This window comes from Mustelus asterias, chromosome 1 (assembly GCF_964213995.1).
Source record: "Mustelus asterias chromosome 1, sMusAst1.hap1.1, whole genome shotgun sequence".
Classification (NCBI taxonomy): Eukaryota; Metazoa; Chordata; class Chondrichthyes; order Carcharhiniformes; family Triakidae; genus Mustelus; species Mustelus asterias.
Genome location: NC_135801.1, coordinates 197,245,335 through 197,263,769, shown reverse-complemented (window position 1 = coordinate 197,263,769; position 18,435 = coordinate 197,245,335). Strand labels below are relative to the sequence as shown.

At 30.1% G+C, this 18,435-nt stretch overlaps 1 protein-coding gene across 3 annotated transcripts in view; it reads left to right on the top strand.

The window, feature by feature from the left end:
* The first annotated feature begins 1,428 nt into the window (after window positions 1-1,428).
* wdr54 (WD repeat domain 54) overlaps window positions 1,429-18,435 on the top strand; it is a 71,121-nt gene continuing 54,114 nt past the window's right edge. For all 3 annotated transcript variants that reach the window (XM_078224795.1, XM_078224783.1, XM_078224774.1), the window contains exon 1: window positions 1,429-1,474. The gene's annotated coding sequence lies outside the window, so the exon portion shown is untranslated. The remainder of the gene's footprint in view (window positions 1,475-18,435) is intronic.

Sequence of the window (18,435 nt, the reverse complement as noted above, 5' to 3'; positions counted from 1 at the left end):
CCAGTTTACCCAATCTCTCCTCATAGCTAATACCCTCCATACCAGGCAACATCCTGGTAAACCTTTTCTGCACTCTCTCTAAAGCCTCCACGTCCTTCTGGTAGTGTGGCGACCAGAACTGGATGCAGTATTCCAAATGCGGCCGAACCAACGTTTTATACAACTGCAACATCATATGCCAACTTTTATACTCTACGCCCCGTCCAATAAAGGCAAGCATGCCATATACCTTCTTCACCACCTTTTCCACCTTTAAGGATCTGTGGACTTGCACACCCAGATCCCTCTGTGTGTCTATACTCCTGATGGTTCTGCCATTTGTTCTTTGTTCTATTTATTGTATAGCTTCCTCCCTGCATCTACCAAAATGCATCACTTCGCATTTATCTGGATTAAATTCCATCTGCCATTTCTCCGCCCAATTTTCCAGCCTATCTATATCCTGCTGTATTCTCTGACAATGTTCATCACTATCCGCAACTTCAGCAATCTTTGTGTCGTCCGCAAACTTACTAATCAGACCAGCTACATCTTCTTCCAAATCATTTATATATATCACAAACAGTCCAAATCATTATATATATCACAAAATGCTGCACAGGAACAGACCCTTTGGCCACCAAGCCTGCACCAATACGCAGTTTCTATCCTTCTGTTCGCCTCCCGTTCACGTGTCTATCAAGAAATACCTTGAAGGTTGCTAGCGTGCCTGCTTCCACCACCTTCACAAGCAGTGCATTCCAGGCACTCACCACCCTAACCCTGTGCCCTCTTGTAGTCAACCCTTGCACCCTGAAAAAAAGCCTCCGACGATCCATCCAATTTATGCGTCTCATAATTTTGTAGATTTCTATCTGTAGATTTCTATCAGGTCACACCTCAGCCTCTGTCTTTCCCGTGCAAACAATCCAAGTTTATCCAATCTCTCCTCATACCTCAAGCCCACCAGGCAACATCCTGGTGAAACTTCTTTGCACTCTCTCAAAAGCATCCACATCCTTCTGGTAGTGTGGCGACCAGAACTACATGTGATATTCCAAATGCGGCCTACCTGAAGTTTTAGACAGCTGGAACATAACTTGCCAACTTTTGTACTTGATGCCCCGGCCATTGAAGGCTAGCATGCTGTATGCCTTCTTGAACACCTTATCCATTTATGTTGCCACTTTCAGGGATCCGTGGACCAGCACATCCAGATCCCTCTCTATGTCGATGCTCCTAAGGATTCTGCCATTTACTGTATAATTCGCATCTGAATTTGATCTTCCAAAATGCATCACCTCACATTTGTCTAGATTAAACTCCATCTGCCATTTCTCTGCCCAAGTCTGGAATCTATCTATGTCCTGTTGTATCTTTTGACAATCCTTGTTACTATCTGCACCCTCAGACAGAGACTTGCTTGCAATAATCATTGGTGACTTTAATCTTCACATCAATTGAACAAATCAAATTGGCAGCAGTCGCCTGGCAGGTGAGTTAATAGAGTATTTGTGGCAGTTTTACAGAACCATCCATTCTGGAACTTACCAGGGAACAGGTTTTTTTGACCTGACATTGTGTAATTAGACAGGATTAATTAAAGAACTCATAGTAAAATATTTCTCGAGGCAAGAGTAATCATAACATAGGCAAGATTAATCATAACAAGATGAATTTCACATTGCATTTGAAAGTGAGAAATGTGGGTCCATTATTACTGCCTTCAAGTTATATAAAGGCAATTGCAAGGGTATGAAGAGAGAGTTGACAAAAGGGTTTACTGGGTAAAAACTAAAACAGTGGAGATGCAGCGGCCGACATTTAATGAGATATTTCATAATTCCAGGAAAGATATATTGCATTGAGGAATTGATTGATGTGAAGGATGTACCATAACTTTATTGCAGTGTTAATGTAAGCCTACAATGGCACTAGTAAATAAACTTTAAAAAAGGCGAATGAAGTGTGCTACAGAATTGAAAGACAGCAGGAGTACAATGCCGCGAAGATTACTGGGAGCCAAGAAGATTGGGAAAATTTTAGAAAGCATGTATAGGACTGACTAACAACAGAAAACAAGGGTTGGGATGAATGGGTCATTTTCAGGTCAGCAAACTAACTACTGGAGTGCCACAGGGATAAATGTTAGGCCTCAACTATGTGTGATCTATCTTACTAACCTAGGTAAAGGAGCCAAACGTATTGCAGCCAAATTAGCGAGCAATATCAAGATAGGTAGATAACTCTGTCTCTGTGTATATTTATATGATATATTTATATATATTTGTGTATAACTCAGTCGCTGTGTATATTTATGATATATTTATATATATCTGTGTATAACTCTGTCTCTGTGTATATTTATATGATATATTTATATATATTTGTGTATAACTCTGTCCCTGTGTATATTTATATGATATATTTATATATATTTGTGTATAACTCTGTCTCTATGTATATTTATCTGATATATTTATATATATTTGTGTATAACTCTGTCTCTGTGTATATTTATGATATATTTATATATATTTGTGTATAACTCAGTCTCTGTGTATATTTATACGATATATTTATATATATTTGTGTATAACTCTGTCTCTGTGTATATTTATATGATATATTTATATATATTTGTGTATAACTCAGTCTCTGTGTATATTTATACGATATATTTATATATATTTGTGTATAACTCTGTCTCTGTGTATATTTATGATATATTTATATATCTTTGTGTATAACTCTGTCTCTGTGTATATTTATATATATTTGTGTATAACTCTGTCTCTGTGTATATTTATGATATATTTATATATATTTGTGTATAACTCTGTCTCTGTGTATATTTATATGATACATTTATATATATTTGTGTATAACTCAGTCTCTGTGTATATTTATACGATATATTTATATATATTTGTGTATAACTCTGTCTCTGTGTATATTTATGATATATTTATATATATGTGTATAACTCTGTCTCTGTGTATATTTATATATATTTGTGTATAACTCTGTCTCTGTGTATATTTAGATGATATATTTATATATATTTGTGTATAACTCTGTCTCTGTGTATATTTATATGATATATTTATATATATTTGTGTATAACTCTGTCTCTGTGTATATTTATGATATATTTGTATATATGTGTATAACTCTGTCTCTGTGTATATTTATATATATTTGTGTATAACTCTGTCTCTGTGTATATTTATATATATTTGTGTATAACTCTGTCTCTGTGTATATTTAGATGATATATTTATATATATTTGTGTATAACTCTGTCTCTGTGTATATTTAGATGATATATTTATATATATTTGTGTATAACTCTGTCTCTGTGTATATTTAGATGATATATTTATATATATTTGTGTATAACTCTGTCTCTGTGTATATTTAGATGATATATTTATATATATTTGTGTATAACTCCGTCTCTGTGTATATTTATATGATATATTTATATATATTTGTGTATAACTCTGTCTCTGTGTATATTTAGATGATATATTTATATATATTTGTGTATAACTCTGTCTCTGTGTATATTTATATAAATTTGTGTATAACTCTGTCTCTGTGTATATTTAGATGATATATTTATATATATTTGTGTATAACTCTGTCTCTGTGTATATTTATATATATTTGTGTATAACTCTGTCTCTGTGTATATTTATATGATATATTTATATATATTTGTGTATAACTCAGTCGCTGTGTATATTTATATGATATATTTATATATATTTGTGTATAACTCTGTCTCTGTGTATATTTATATATATTTGTGTATAACTCTGTCTCTGTGTTTATTTAGATGATATATTTATATATATTTGTGTATAACTCTGTCTCTGTGTATATTTATATATATTTGTGTATAACTCTGTCTCTGTGTATATTTATATGATATATTTATATATATTTGTGTATAACTCTGTCTCTGTGTATATGTATATGATATATTTATATATATTTGTGTATAACTCTGTCTCTGTGTATATTTATATGATATATTTATATATATTTGTGTATAACTCTGTCTCTGTGTATATTTATATATATTTGTGTATAACCCTGTCTCTGTGTATATTTATATGATATATTGATACATATTTGAGTATCACTCTGTCTCTGTGTATATTTATATATATTTCTGTATAACCCTGTCTCTGTGTATATTTATATATATTTGTGTATAACCCTGTCTCTGTGTATATTTATATATATTTGTGTATAACTCTGTCTCTGTGTATATTTATATGATATATTGACATATATTTGTGTATACCTCTGTCTCTGTGTATATTTATATATATTTGTGTATAACTCTGTCTCTGTGTATATTTATATGATATATTGACATATATTTGTGTATAACTCTGTCTCTGTGTATATTTATATATATTTGTGTATAACTCTGTCTCTGTGTATATTTATATGATATATTTATATATATTTGTGTATAACTCTGTCTCTGTGTATATTTATGATATATTTATATATATGTGTATAACTCTGTCTCTGTGTATATTTATATATATTTGTGTATAACTCTGTCTCTGTGTATATTTATATATATTTGTGTATAACTCTGTCTCTGTGTATATTTAGATGATATATTTATATATATTTGTGTATAACTCTGTCTCTGTGTATATTTAGATGATATATTTATATATATTTGTGTATAACTCTGTCTCTGTGTATATTTAGATGATATATTTATATATATTTGTGTATAACTCTGTCTCTGTGTATATTTAGATGATATATTTATATATATTTGTGTATAACTCTGTCTCTGTGTATATTTATATGATATATTTATATATATTTGTGTATAACTCTGTCTCTGTGTATATTTAGATGATATATTTATATATATTTGTGTATAACTCTGTCTCTGTGTATATTTATATAAATTTGTGTATAACTCTGTCTCTGTGTATATTTAGATGATATATTTTTATATATTTGTGTATAACTCTGTCTCTGTGTATATTTATATATATTTGTGTATAACTCTGTCTCTGTGTATATTTATATGATATGTTTATATATATTTGTGTATAACTCAGTCGCTGTGTATATTTATATGATATATTTATATATATTTGTGTATAACTCTGTCTCTGTGTATATTTATATATATTTGTGTATAACTCTGTCTCTGTGTTTATTTAGATGATATATTTATATATATTTGTGTATAACTCTGTCTCTGTGTATATTTATATATATTTGTGTATAACTCTGTCTCTGTGTATATTTATATGATATATTTATATATATTTGTGTATAACTCTGTCTCTGTGTATATGTATATGATATATTTATATATATTTGTGTATAACTCTGTCTCTGTGTATATTTATATGATATATTTATATATATTTGTGTATAACTCTGTCTCTGTGTATATTTATATATATTTGTGTATAACCCTGTCTCTGTGTATATTTATATGATATATTGATACATATTTGAGTATCACTCTGTCTCTGTGTATATTTATATATATTTCTGTATAACCCTGTCTCTGTGTATATTTATATATATTTGTGTATAACCCTGTCTCTGTGTATATTTATATATATTTGTGTATAACTCTGTCTCTGTGTATATTTATATGATATATTGACATATATTTGTGTATAACTCTGTCTCTGTGTATATTTATATATATTTGTGTATAACTCTGTCTCTGTGTATATTTATATGATATATTGACATATATTTGTGTATAACTCTGTCTCTGTGTATATTTATATATATTTGTGTATAACTCTGTCTCTGTGTATATTTATATGATATATTTATATATATTTGTGTATAACTCTGTCTCACTGTATATTTATATGATATATTTATATATATTTGTGTATAACTCTGTCTCTGTGTATATTTATATATATTTGTGTATAACCCTGTCTCTGTGTATATTTATATGATATATTGATACATATTTGAGTATCACTCTGTCTCTGTGTATATTTATATATATTTGTGTATAACCCTGTCTCTGTGTATATTTATATGATATATTGATACATATTTGAGTATCACTCTGTCTCTGTGTATATTTATATATATTTCTGTATAACCCTGTCTCTGTGTATATTTATATATATTTGTGTATAACCCTGTCTCTGTGTATATTTATATATATTTGTGTATAACTCTGTCTCTGTGTATATTTATATGATATATTGACATATATTTGTGTATAACTCTGTCTCTGTGTATATTTATATATATTTGTGTATAACCCTGTCTCTGTGTATATTTAGATGATATATTTATATATATTTGTGTATAACTCTGTCTCTGTGTATATTCAGATGATATATTTATATATATTTGTGTATAACTCTGTCTCTGTGTATATTTAGATGATATATTTATATATATTTGTGTATAACTCTGTCTCTGTGTATATTTATATGATATATTTATATATATTTGTGTATAACTCTGTCTCTGTGTATATTTAGATGATATATTTATATATATTTGTGTATAACTCTGTCTCTGTGTATATTTATATAAATTTGTGTATAACTCTGTCTCTGTGTATATTTAGATGATATATTTATATATATTTGTGTATAACTCTGTCTCTGTGTATATTTATATATATTTGTGTATAACTCTGTCTCTGTGTATATTTATATGATATATTTATATATATTTGTGTATAACTCAGTCGCTGTGTATATTTATATGATATATTTATATATATTTGTGTATAACTCTGTCTCTGTGTATATTTATATATATTTGTGTATAACTCTGTCTCTGTGTTTATTTAGATGATATATTTATATATATTTGTGTATAACTCTGTCTCTGTGTATATTTATATATATTTGTGTATAACTCTGTCTCTGTGTATATTTATATGATATATTTATATATATTTGTGTATAACTCTGTCTCTGTGTATATGTATATGATATATTTATATATATTTGTGTATAACTCTGTCTCTGTGTATATTTATATGATATATTTATATATATTTGTGTATAAATCTGTCTCTGTGTATATTTATATATATTTGTGTATAACCCTGTCTCTGTGTATATTTATATGATATATTGATACATATTTGAGTATCACTCTGTCTCTGTGTATATTTATATATATTTCTGTATAACCCTGTCTCTGTGTATATTTATATATATTTGTGTATAACCCTGTCTCTGTGTATATTTATATATATTTGTGTATAACTCTGTCTCTGTGTATATTTATATGATATATTGACATATATTTGTGTATAACTCTGTCTCTGTGTATATTTATATATATTTGTGTATAACTCTGTCTCTGTGTATATTTATATGATATATTGACATATATTTGTGTATAACTCTGTCTCTGTGTATATTTATATATATTTGTGTATAACTCTGTCTCTGTGTATATTTATATGATATATTTATATATATTTGTGTATAACTCTGTCTCTGTGTATATTTATGATATATTTATATATATGTGTATAACTCTGTCTCTGTGTATATTTATATATATTTGTGTATAACTCTGTCTCTGTGTATATTTATATATATTTGTGTATAACTCTGTCTCTGTGTATATTTAGATGATATATTTATATATATTTGTGTATAACTCTGTCTCTGTGTATATTTAGATGATATATTTATATATATTTGTGTATAACTCTGTCTCTGTGTATATTTAGATGATATATTTATATATATTTGTGTATAACTCTGTCTCTGTGTATATGTAGATGATATATTTATATATATTTGTGTATAACTCTGTCTCTGTGTATATTTATATGATATATTTATATATATTTGTGTATAACTCTGTCTCTGTGTATATTTAGATGATATATTTATATATATTTGTGTATAACTCTGTCTCTGTGTATATTTATATAAATTTGTGTATAACTCTGTCTCTGTGTATATTTAGATGATATATTTTTATATATTTGTGTATAACTCTGTCTCTGTGTATATTTATATATATTTGTGTATAACTCTGTCTCTGTGTATATTTATATGATATGTTTATATATATTTGTGTATAACTCAGTCGCTGTGTATATTTATATGATATATTTATATATATTTGTGTATAACTCTGTCTCTGTGTATATTTATATATATTTGTGTATAACTCTGTCTCTGTGTTTATTTAGATGATATATTTATATATATTTGTGTATAACTCTGTCTCTGTGTATATTTATATATATTTGTGTATAACTCTGTCTCTGTGTATATTTATATGATATATTTATATATATTTGTGTATAACTCTGTCTCTGTGTATATGTATATGATATATTTATATATATTTGTGTATAACTCTGTCTCTGTGTATATTTATATGATATATTTATATATATTTGTGTATAACTCTGTCTCTGTGTATATTTATATATATTTGTGTATAACCCTGTCTCTGTGTATATTTATATGATATATTGATACATATTTGAGTATCACTCTGTCTCTGTGTATATTTATATATATTTCTGTATAACCCTGTCTCTGTGTATATTTATATATATTTGTGTATAACCCTGTCTCTGTGTATATTTATATATATTTGTGTATAACTCTGTCTCTGTGTATATTTATATGATATATTGACATATATTTGTGTATAACTCTGTCTCTGTGTATATTTATATATATTTGTGTATAACTCTGTCTCTGTGTATATTTATATGATATATTGACATATATTTGTGTATAACTCTGTCTCTGTGTATATTTATATATATTTGTGTATAACTCTGTCTCTGTGTATATTTATATGATATATTTATATATATTTGTGTATAACTCTGTCTCACTGTATATTTATATGATATATTTATATATATTTGTGTATAACTCTGTCTCTGTGTATATTTATATATATTTGTGTATAACCCTGTCTCTGTGTATATTTATATGATATATTGATACATATTTGAGTATCACTCTGTCTCTGTGTATATTTATATATATTTGTGTATAACCCTGTCTCTGTGTATATTTATATGATATATTGATACATATTTGAGTATCACTCTGTCTCTGTGTATATTTATATATATTTCTGTATAACCCTGTCTCTGTGTATATTTATATATATTTGTGTATAACCCTGTCTCTGTGTATATTTATATATATTTGTGTATAACTCTGTCTCTGTGTATATTTATATGATATATTGACATATATTTGTGTATAACTCTGTCTCTGTGTATATTTATATATATTTGTGTATAACCCTGTCTCTGTGTATAGAACATAGAACATAGAACAGTACAGCACAGAACAGGCCCTTCGGCCCACGATGTTGTGCCGAGCTTTATCTGAAACCAAGATCAAGCTATCCCACTCCCTATCATCCTGGTGTGCTCCATGTACCTATCCAATAACCGCTTAAATGTTCCTAAAGTGTCTGACTCCACTATCACTGCAGGCAGTCCATTCCACACACCAACCACTCTCTGCGTAAAGAACCTAACTCTGATATCCTTCCTATATCTCCCACCATGAACCCTATAGTTATGCCCCCTCGTAATAGCTCCATCCACCCAAGGAAATAGTCTTTGAACGTTCACTCTATCTATCCCCTTCATCATTTTATAAACCTCTATTAAGTCTCCCCTCAGCCTCCTCCGCTCCAGAGAGAACAGCCCTAGTTCCCTCAACCTTTCCTCATAAGACCTACCCTCCAAACCAGGCAGCATCCTGGTAAATCTCCTCTGCACTCTTTCCAGCGCTTCCACATCCTTCTTATGGTGAGGTGACCAGAACTGTACACAATATTCCAAATGTGGTCTCACCAAGGTCCTGTACAGTTGCAGCATAACCCCACGGCTCTTAAACTCCAACCCCCTGTTAATTAAAGCTAACACACTATAGGCCTTCTTCACAGCTCTATCCACTTGAGTGGCAACCTTTAGAGATCTGTGGATATGGACCCCAAGATCTCTCTGTTCCTCCACAGGCTTCAGAACCCTACCTTTGACCCTGTAATCCACATTTAAATTAGTCCTACCAAAATGAATCACCTCACATTTATCAGGGTTAAACTCCATTTGCCATTTTTCAGCCCAGCTTTGCATCCTATCTATGTCTCTTTGCAGCCTGCAACAGCCCTCCACCTCATCCACTACTCCACCAATCTTGGTGTCATCAGCAAATTTACTGATCCACCCTTCAGCCCCCTCCTCTAAGTCATTAATAAAAATCACAAATAGCAGGGGACCAAGCACTGATCCCTGTGCAACTCAGCTAGCAACCTGCCTCCAATCCGAAAATTTTCCATCCACCACCACCCTCTGTCTTCGATCAGACAGCCAGTTACCTATCCAATCGGCCAACTTTCCCTCTATCCCACACCTCCTCACTTTCATCATAAGCCGACCATGGGGGACCTTATCAAACGCCTTACTAAAATCCATGTATATGACATCAACTGCCCTACCTTCATCAACACACTTAGTTACCTCCTCAAAAAATTCAATCAAATTTGTGAGGCACGACTTGCCCTTCACGAATCCGTGCTGACTATCCCGGATTAATCCGCATCTTTCTAAATGGTCGTAAATCCCATCCCGAAGGACCTTTTCCATCAATTTACCAACCACCGAAGTAAGACTAACCGGTCTATAATTACCAGGGTCATTTCTATTCCCTTTCTTAAACAGAGGAACAACATTCGCCATTCTCCAGTCCTCTGGCACTATCCCCGTGGACAGTGAGGACCCAAAGATCAAAGCCAAAGGCTCTGCAATCTCATCCCTTGCCTCCCAAAGAATCCTAGGATACATTTCATCAGGCCTAGGGGACTTATCGACCTTCAGTTTATTCAAAACTGCCAGGACATCCTCCCTCCGAACATCTATTTCCTCCAGCCTATTAGCCTGTAACACCTTCTCTTCCTCAAAAACATGGCCCCTCTCCTTGGTGAACACTGAAGAAAAGTATTCATTCATCACCTCGCCTATCTCTACTGACTCCATACACAAGTTCCCACTACTGTCCTTGACCGGCCCTAACCTCACCCTGGTCATTCTTTTATTCCTCACATAAGAATAAAAAGCCTTGGGGTTTTCCTTGATCCGACCCGCCAAGGACTTCTCATGTCCCCTCCTAGCTCTCCTAAGCCCCTTTTTCAGCTCATTCCTTGCTAACTTGTAACCCTCAATCGAGCCATCTGAACCTTGTTTCCTCATCCCTACATAAGCTTCCCTCTTCCTTTTCACAAGACATTCCACCTCTTTCGTGAACCATGGTTCCCTCACTCGGCCAGTTCCTCCCTGCCTGACAGGGACATACCTATCAAGGACATCCAGTATTTGTTCCTTGAAAAAGTTCCACTTTTCATTAGTTCCTTTCCCTAACAGTTTCTGTTCCCAACTTATGCCCCCTAATTCTTGCCTAATCGCATCATAATTCCCTCTCCCCCAATTGTAAACCTTGCCCTGCCGTACGGCCCTATCCCTCTCCATTGCAATAACAAAAGACACCGAATTGTGGTCACTATCTCCAAAGTGCTCTCCCACAACCAAATCTAACACTTGGCCCGGTTCATTTCCCAGTACCAAATCCAATGTGGCCTCACCTCTTGTCGGCCTATCCACATATTGTGTCAGGAAACCTTCCTGCACACACTGCACAAAAACTGCCCCATCCGAACTATTTGACCTACAAAGGTTCCAATCAATATTTGGAAAGTTAAAGACCCCATGACAACTACCCTGTGACCCCCACACATATCCATAATCTGCTTAGCAATTTCTTCCTCCACATCTCTATTACTATTTGGGGGCCTATAGTAAACTCCTAACAACGTGACCGCTCCTTTCCTATTTCTAACCTCAGCCCATATTACCTCAGTATGTAGATCCCCCTCGAAGTGCCTTTCCGCAGCCGTTAAACTATCCTTGATTAACAATGCCACTCCTCCACCTCTTTTACCAGCTTCCCTACACTTAGTGAAACATCTATACCCCCGGAACGTCCAACAACCATTCCTGTCCTTGTTCTACCCACGTCTCTGTAATGGCCACAACATCGTAGTCCCAAGTACCAATCCACGCCCCAAGTTCATCTACCTTGTTCCGGATGCTCCTTGCATTGAAGTAGACACACTTCAACCCACCTTCCTGTCTACCGGTACCCACCCTTGACCCTGATACTTTCCCCAATACCTCACCACCCTCAACACTGACTTCTGGACTACAACTCCTTTTCCCACTCCCCTGACAAATTAGTTTAAACCCCCCTGAAGAGCCGTATCAAATTTCCCTCCTTGGATATTGGTGCCCCTCTGGTTCAGGTGCACCCGGTCCTGTTTGTACAGGTCCCACCTTCCCCAGAATGTGTTCCAATTATCCACGTATCTGAAACTCTCCCTCCTACACCATCCCTGCAACCACATGTTTAACTGCACTCTCTCCCTTTTCCTCAACTCACTATCACGTGGCACCGGCAACGTACCAGAGATGACCACATGTTTTGTCTTGGCTCTCAGCTTCCAGCCCAGCTCCAGAAATTCCTGTTTTAAATCCCCATCCCTTCTCTTACCTATGTTGTTGGTACCAATGTGTACCACGACTTGTGACTGTTTCCCCTCCCCCTTCAGAATCCGGAAAACACGGTCTGAGACGTCACGGACCTTGGCATCCGGTAGGCAACATACCATCCGTGGGTCTCTTTTGTTGCCACAGAACCTCCTATCTATCCCTCTAACTAACGAGTCCCCAATAACTATTGCCCTCCCGCTCTGCCCCTTACCCTCCCGAGCCACAGAGACGGACACAGTGCTGGAGATCCTCTCACTGCGGCTCACCACTGGTATGTCATCCCCCTCAACCTTATCCAAAGCGGAATACTTGGTGCTAAGGGGAACGACCACAGGGGATCCCTGCACGGGCTGCTTCCTCCCAGCCCCTCTCACTGTCCCCCATCTATTTTCATTCCTCGGAGTAACTGTATTCCTAAAGCTTCTGTCTATGGCCACCTCTGCGTCCCTAATGAACCTAAGTTCATCCAACTCCAGCTCCAGTTCCCTAACACGGTTTTGGAGGAGCTGCAGATGGGTGCACTTCCCACAGGTGTAATCAGCAGGGACACTGACGGAGTCCCCCACCTCAAACAGAGTGCAAGAGGAACATAGCACTGCCTGCGCACCCATCCCCTCTAGATACCTTGCCAGTACCAGGTAGAAACAGCAAAAATGAATTATACTCACCCCTGCTCGCCCTGTCCCCGAAGCCCTGTGAGCCAAAGCCCTTACAGCTTTCACTCAGCTTCCCACTCACTCCGCAGCCCGGAGTATATATAAATATATATTTATATATATTTGTGTATAACTCTGTCTCTGTGTATATTTATATGATATATTTATATATATTTGTGTATAACTCTGTCTCTGTGTATATTTATATGATATATTTATATATATTTGTGTATAACTCTGTCTCTGTGTATATTTATATGGTATTTATATATATTTGTGTATAACTCTGTCTCTGTGTATATTTATATGATATATTTATATATATTTGTGTATAACTCTGTCTCTGTGTATATTTATATATATTGATATATATGTGTATAACTCTGTCTCTGTGTATATTTATATGATATATTTATATATATTTGTGTATAACCCTGTCTCTGTGTATATTTACATGATATATTTATATATATTTGTGTATAACTCTGTCTCTGTGCATATTTATATATATTTGTGTATAACCCTGTCTCTGTGTATATTTACATGATATATTTATATATATTTGTGTATAACCCTGTCTCTGTGTATATTTATATGATATATTTATATATATTTGTGTATAACTCTGTCTCTGTGTATATTTATAGATATTTGTGAATAACTCTGTCTCTGTGTATATTTATATGATATATTTATATATATTTGTGTATAACCCTGTCTCTGTGTATATTTACATGATATATTTATATATATTTGTGTATAACTCTGTATCTGTGTATATTTATGATATATTTATATATATTTGTCTATAACTCTGTCTCTGTGTATATTTATATGATATATTTATATATATTTGTGTATAACTCTGTCTCTGTGTATATGTATATGATATATTTATATATATTTGTGTATAACTGTCTCTGTGTATATTTATATGATATATTTATATATATTTGTGTATAACTCTGTATCTGTGTATATTTATATGATATATTTATATATAGTTGTCTATAACTCTGTCTGTGTATATTTATATGATATATTTATATATATTTGTGTATAACTCTGTCTCTGTGTATATTTATATGATATATTTATATATAGTTGTCTATAACTCTGTCTGTGTATATTTATATGATATATTTATATATATTTGTGTATAACTCTGTCTCTGTATATTTATATGATATATTTATATATATTTGTGTATAACTCTGTCTCTGTGTATATTTATATGATATATTTATATATATTTGTGTATAACTCTGTCTCTGTGTATATTTATATGATATATTTATATATATTTGTGTATAACTCTGTCTCTGTGTTTATTTATATGATATATTTATATATATTTGTGTATAACTCGGTCTCTGTGTATATTTATATATAGTTGTGTATAACTCTGTCTCTGTGTATATTTATATGATATATTTATATATATTTGTGTATAACTCGGTCTCTGTGTATACTTATATATACTTGTGTATAACTCTGTCTCTGTGTATATTTATATATATTTGTGTATAACTCTGTCTCTGTGTATATTTATATGATATATTTATATATATTTGTGTATAACTCTGTCTCTGTGTATATTTATATATATTTATATATATTTGTGTATAACTCTCTCTGTTTATATTTATATGATATATTTATATATATTTGTGTATAATTCTGTCTCTGTGTATATTTATATGATATATTTATATATATTTGTGTATAACTCTGTCTCTGTGTATATTTATATGATATATTTATATATATTTGTGTATAACTCTGTCTCTGTGTATATTTATATGATATATTTTTATATATTTGTGTATAACTGTCTCTGCGTACATTTATATGATATATTTATATATATTTGTGTATAACTCTGTCTCTGTGTGTATTTATATGATATATTTATATATATTTGTGTATAACTCTGTCTCTGTGTATATTTATATGATATATTTATATATATTTGTGTATAACTCTGTCTCTGTGTATATTTATATATATTTGTGTATAACTCTGTCTCTGTGTATATTTATATATATTTATATATATTTGTGTATAACTCTCTCTGTTCATATTTATATGATATATTTATATATATTTGTGTATAATTCTGTCTCTGTGTATATTTATATGATATATTTATATATATTTGTGTATAACTCTGTCTCTGTGTATATTTATATGATATATTTATATATATTTGTGTATAACTCTGTCTCTGTGTATATTTATATGATATATTTTTATATATTTGTGTATAACTGTCTCTGCGTATATTTATATGATATATTTATATATATTTGTGTATAACTCTGTCTCTGTGTATATTTATACGATATATTTCTATATATTTGTTTATAACCCTGTCTCTGTGTATATTTATATGATATATTTATATATATTTGTGTATAACTCTGTCTCTGTGTATATTTATGATATATTTATATATATTTGTGTATAACTCTGTCTCTGTGTATATTTATGATATATTTATATATATTTGTGTATAACTCTGTCTCTGTGTATATTTATGATATATTTATATATATTTGTGTATAACTCTGTCTCTGTGTATATTTATATGATATATTTATATATATTTGTGTATAACTCTGTCTCTGTGTATATTTATGATATATTTATATATATTTGTGTATAACCCTGTCTCTGTGTATATTTATGATATATTTATATATATTTGTGTATAACTCTGTCTCTGTGCATATTTATCTGATATATTTATATATATTTGTCTATAACTCTGTCTCTGTGTATCTTTGATATATTTATATATATTTGTCTATAACTCTGTCTCTGTGTATATTTATATGATATATTTATATATATTTGTGTATAACTCTGTCTCTGTGTATATTTATATGATATATTTATATATATTTGTGTATAACTCTGTCTCTGTGTATATTTATATGATATATTTATATATATTTGTGTATAACTCTGTCTCTGTGTATATTTATATATATTTATATATATGTGTATAACTCTGTCTCTGTGTATATTTATATGATATATTTATATATATTTGTGTATAACCCTGTCTCTGTGTATATTTACATGATATATTTATATATATTTGTGTATAACTCTGTCTCTGTGCATATTTATATATATTTGTGTATAACTCGGTCTCTGTGTATATTTATATATATTTGTGTATAACCCTGTCTCTGTGTATGTTTACATGATATATTTATATATATTTGTGTATAACCCTGTCTCTGTGTATATTTATATGATATATTTATATATATTTGTGTATAACTCTGTCTCTGTGTATATTTATAGATATTTGTGAATAACTCTGTCTCTGTGTATATTTATATGATATATTTATATATATTTGTGTATAACCCTGTCTCTGTGTATATTTACATGATATATTTATATATATTTGTGTATAACTCTGTATCTGTGTATATTTATGATATATTTATATATATTTGTCTATAACTCTGTCTCTGTGTATATTTATATGATATATTTATATATATTTGTGTATAACTCTGTCTCTGTGTATATGTATATGATATATTTATATATATTTGTGTATAACTGTCTCTGTGTATATTTATATGATATATTTATATATATTTGTGTATAACTCTGTCTCTGTGTATATTTATATGATATATTTATATATAGTTGTCTATAACTCTGTCTGTGTATATTTATATGATATATTTATATATATTTGTGTATAACTCTGTCTCTGTATATTTATATGATATATTTATATATATTTGTGTATAACTCTGTCTCTGTGTATATTTACATGATATATTTATATATATTTGTGTATAACTCTGTCTCTGTGTATATTTATATGATATATTTATATATATTTGTGTATAACTCTGTCTCTGTGTATATTTATATGATATATTTATATATATTTGTGTATAACTCGGTCTCTGTGTATACTTATATATAGTTGTGTATAACTCTGTCTCTGTGTATATTTATATGATATATTTATATATATTTGTGTATAACTCGGTCTCTGTGTATACTTATATATACTTGTGTATAACTCTGTCTCTGTGTATATTTATATATATTTGTGTATAACTCTGTCTCTGTGTATATTTATATGATATATTTATATATATTTGTGTATAACTCTGTCTCTGTGAATATTTATATATATTTATATATATTTGTGTATAACTCTCTCTGTTTATATTTATATGATATATTTATATATATTTGTGTATAATTCTGTCTCTGTGTATATTTATATGATATATTTATATATATTTGTGTATAACTCTGTCTCTGTGTATATTTATATGATATATTTATATATATTTGTGTATAACTCTGTCTCTGTGTATATTTATATGATATATTTTTATATATTTGTGTATAACTGTCTCTGCGTACATTTATATGATATATTTATATATATTTGTGTATAACTCTGTCTCTGTGTGTATTTATATGATATATTTATATATATTTGTGTATAACTCTGTCTCTGTGTATATTTATATATATTTGTGTATAACTCTGTCTCTGTGTATATTTATATATATTTATATATATTTGTGTATAACTCTCTCTGTTCATATTTATATGATATATTTATATATATTTGTGTATAATTCTGTCTCTGTGTATATTTATATGATATATTTATATATATTTGTGTATAACTCTGTCTCTGTGTATATTTATATGATATATTTATATATATTTGTGTATAACTCTGTCTCTGTGTATATTTATATGATATATTTTTATATATTTGTGTATAACTGTCTCTGCGTATATTTATATGATATATTTATATATATTTGTGTATAACTCTGTCTCTGTGTATATTTATACGATATATTTCTATATATTTGTTTATAACCCTGTCTCTGTGTATATTTATATGATATATTTATATATATTTGTGTATAACTCTGTCTCTGTGTATATTTATGATATATTTATATATATTTGTGTATAACTCTGTCTCTGTGTATATTTATGATATATTTATATATATTTGTGTATAACTCTGTCTCTGTGTATATTTATGATATATTTATATATATTTGTGTATAACTCTGTCTCTGTGTATATTTATATGATATATTTATATATATTTGTGTATAACTCTGTCTCTGTGTATATTTATGATATATTTATATATATTTGTGTATAACTCTG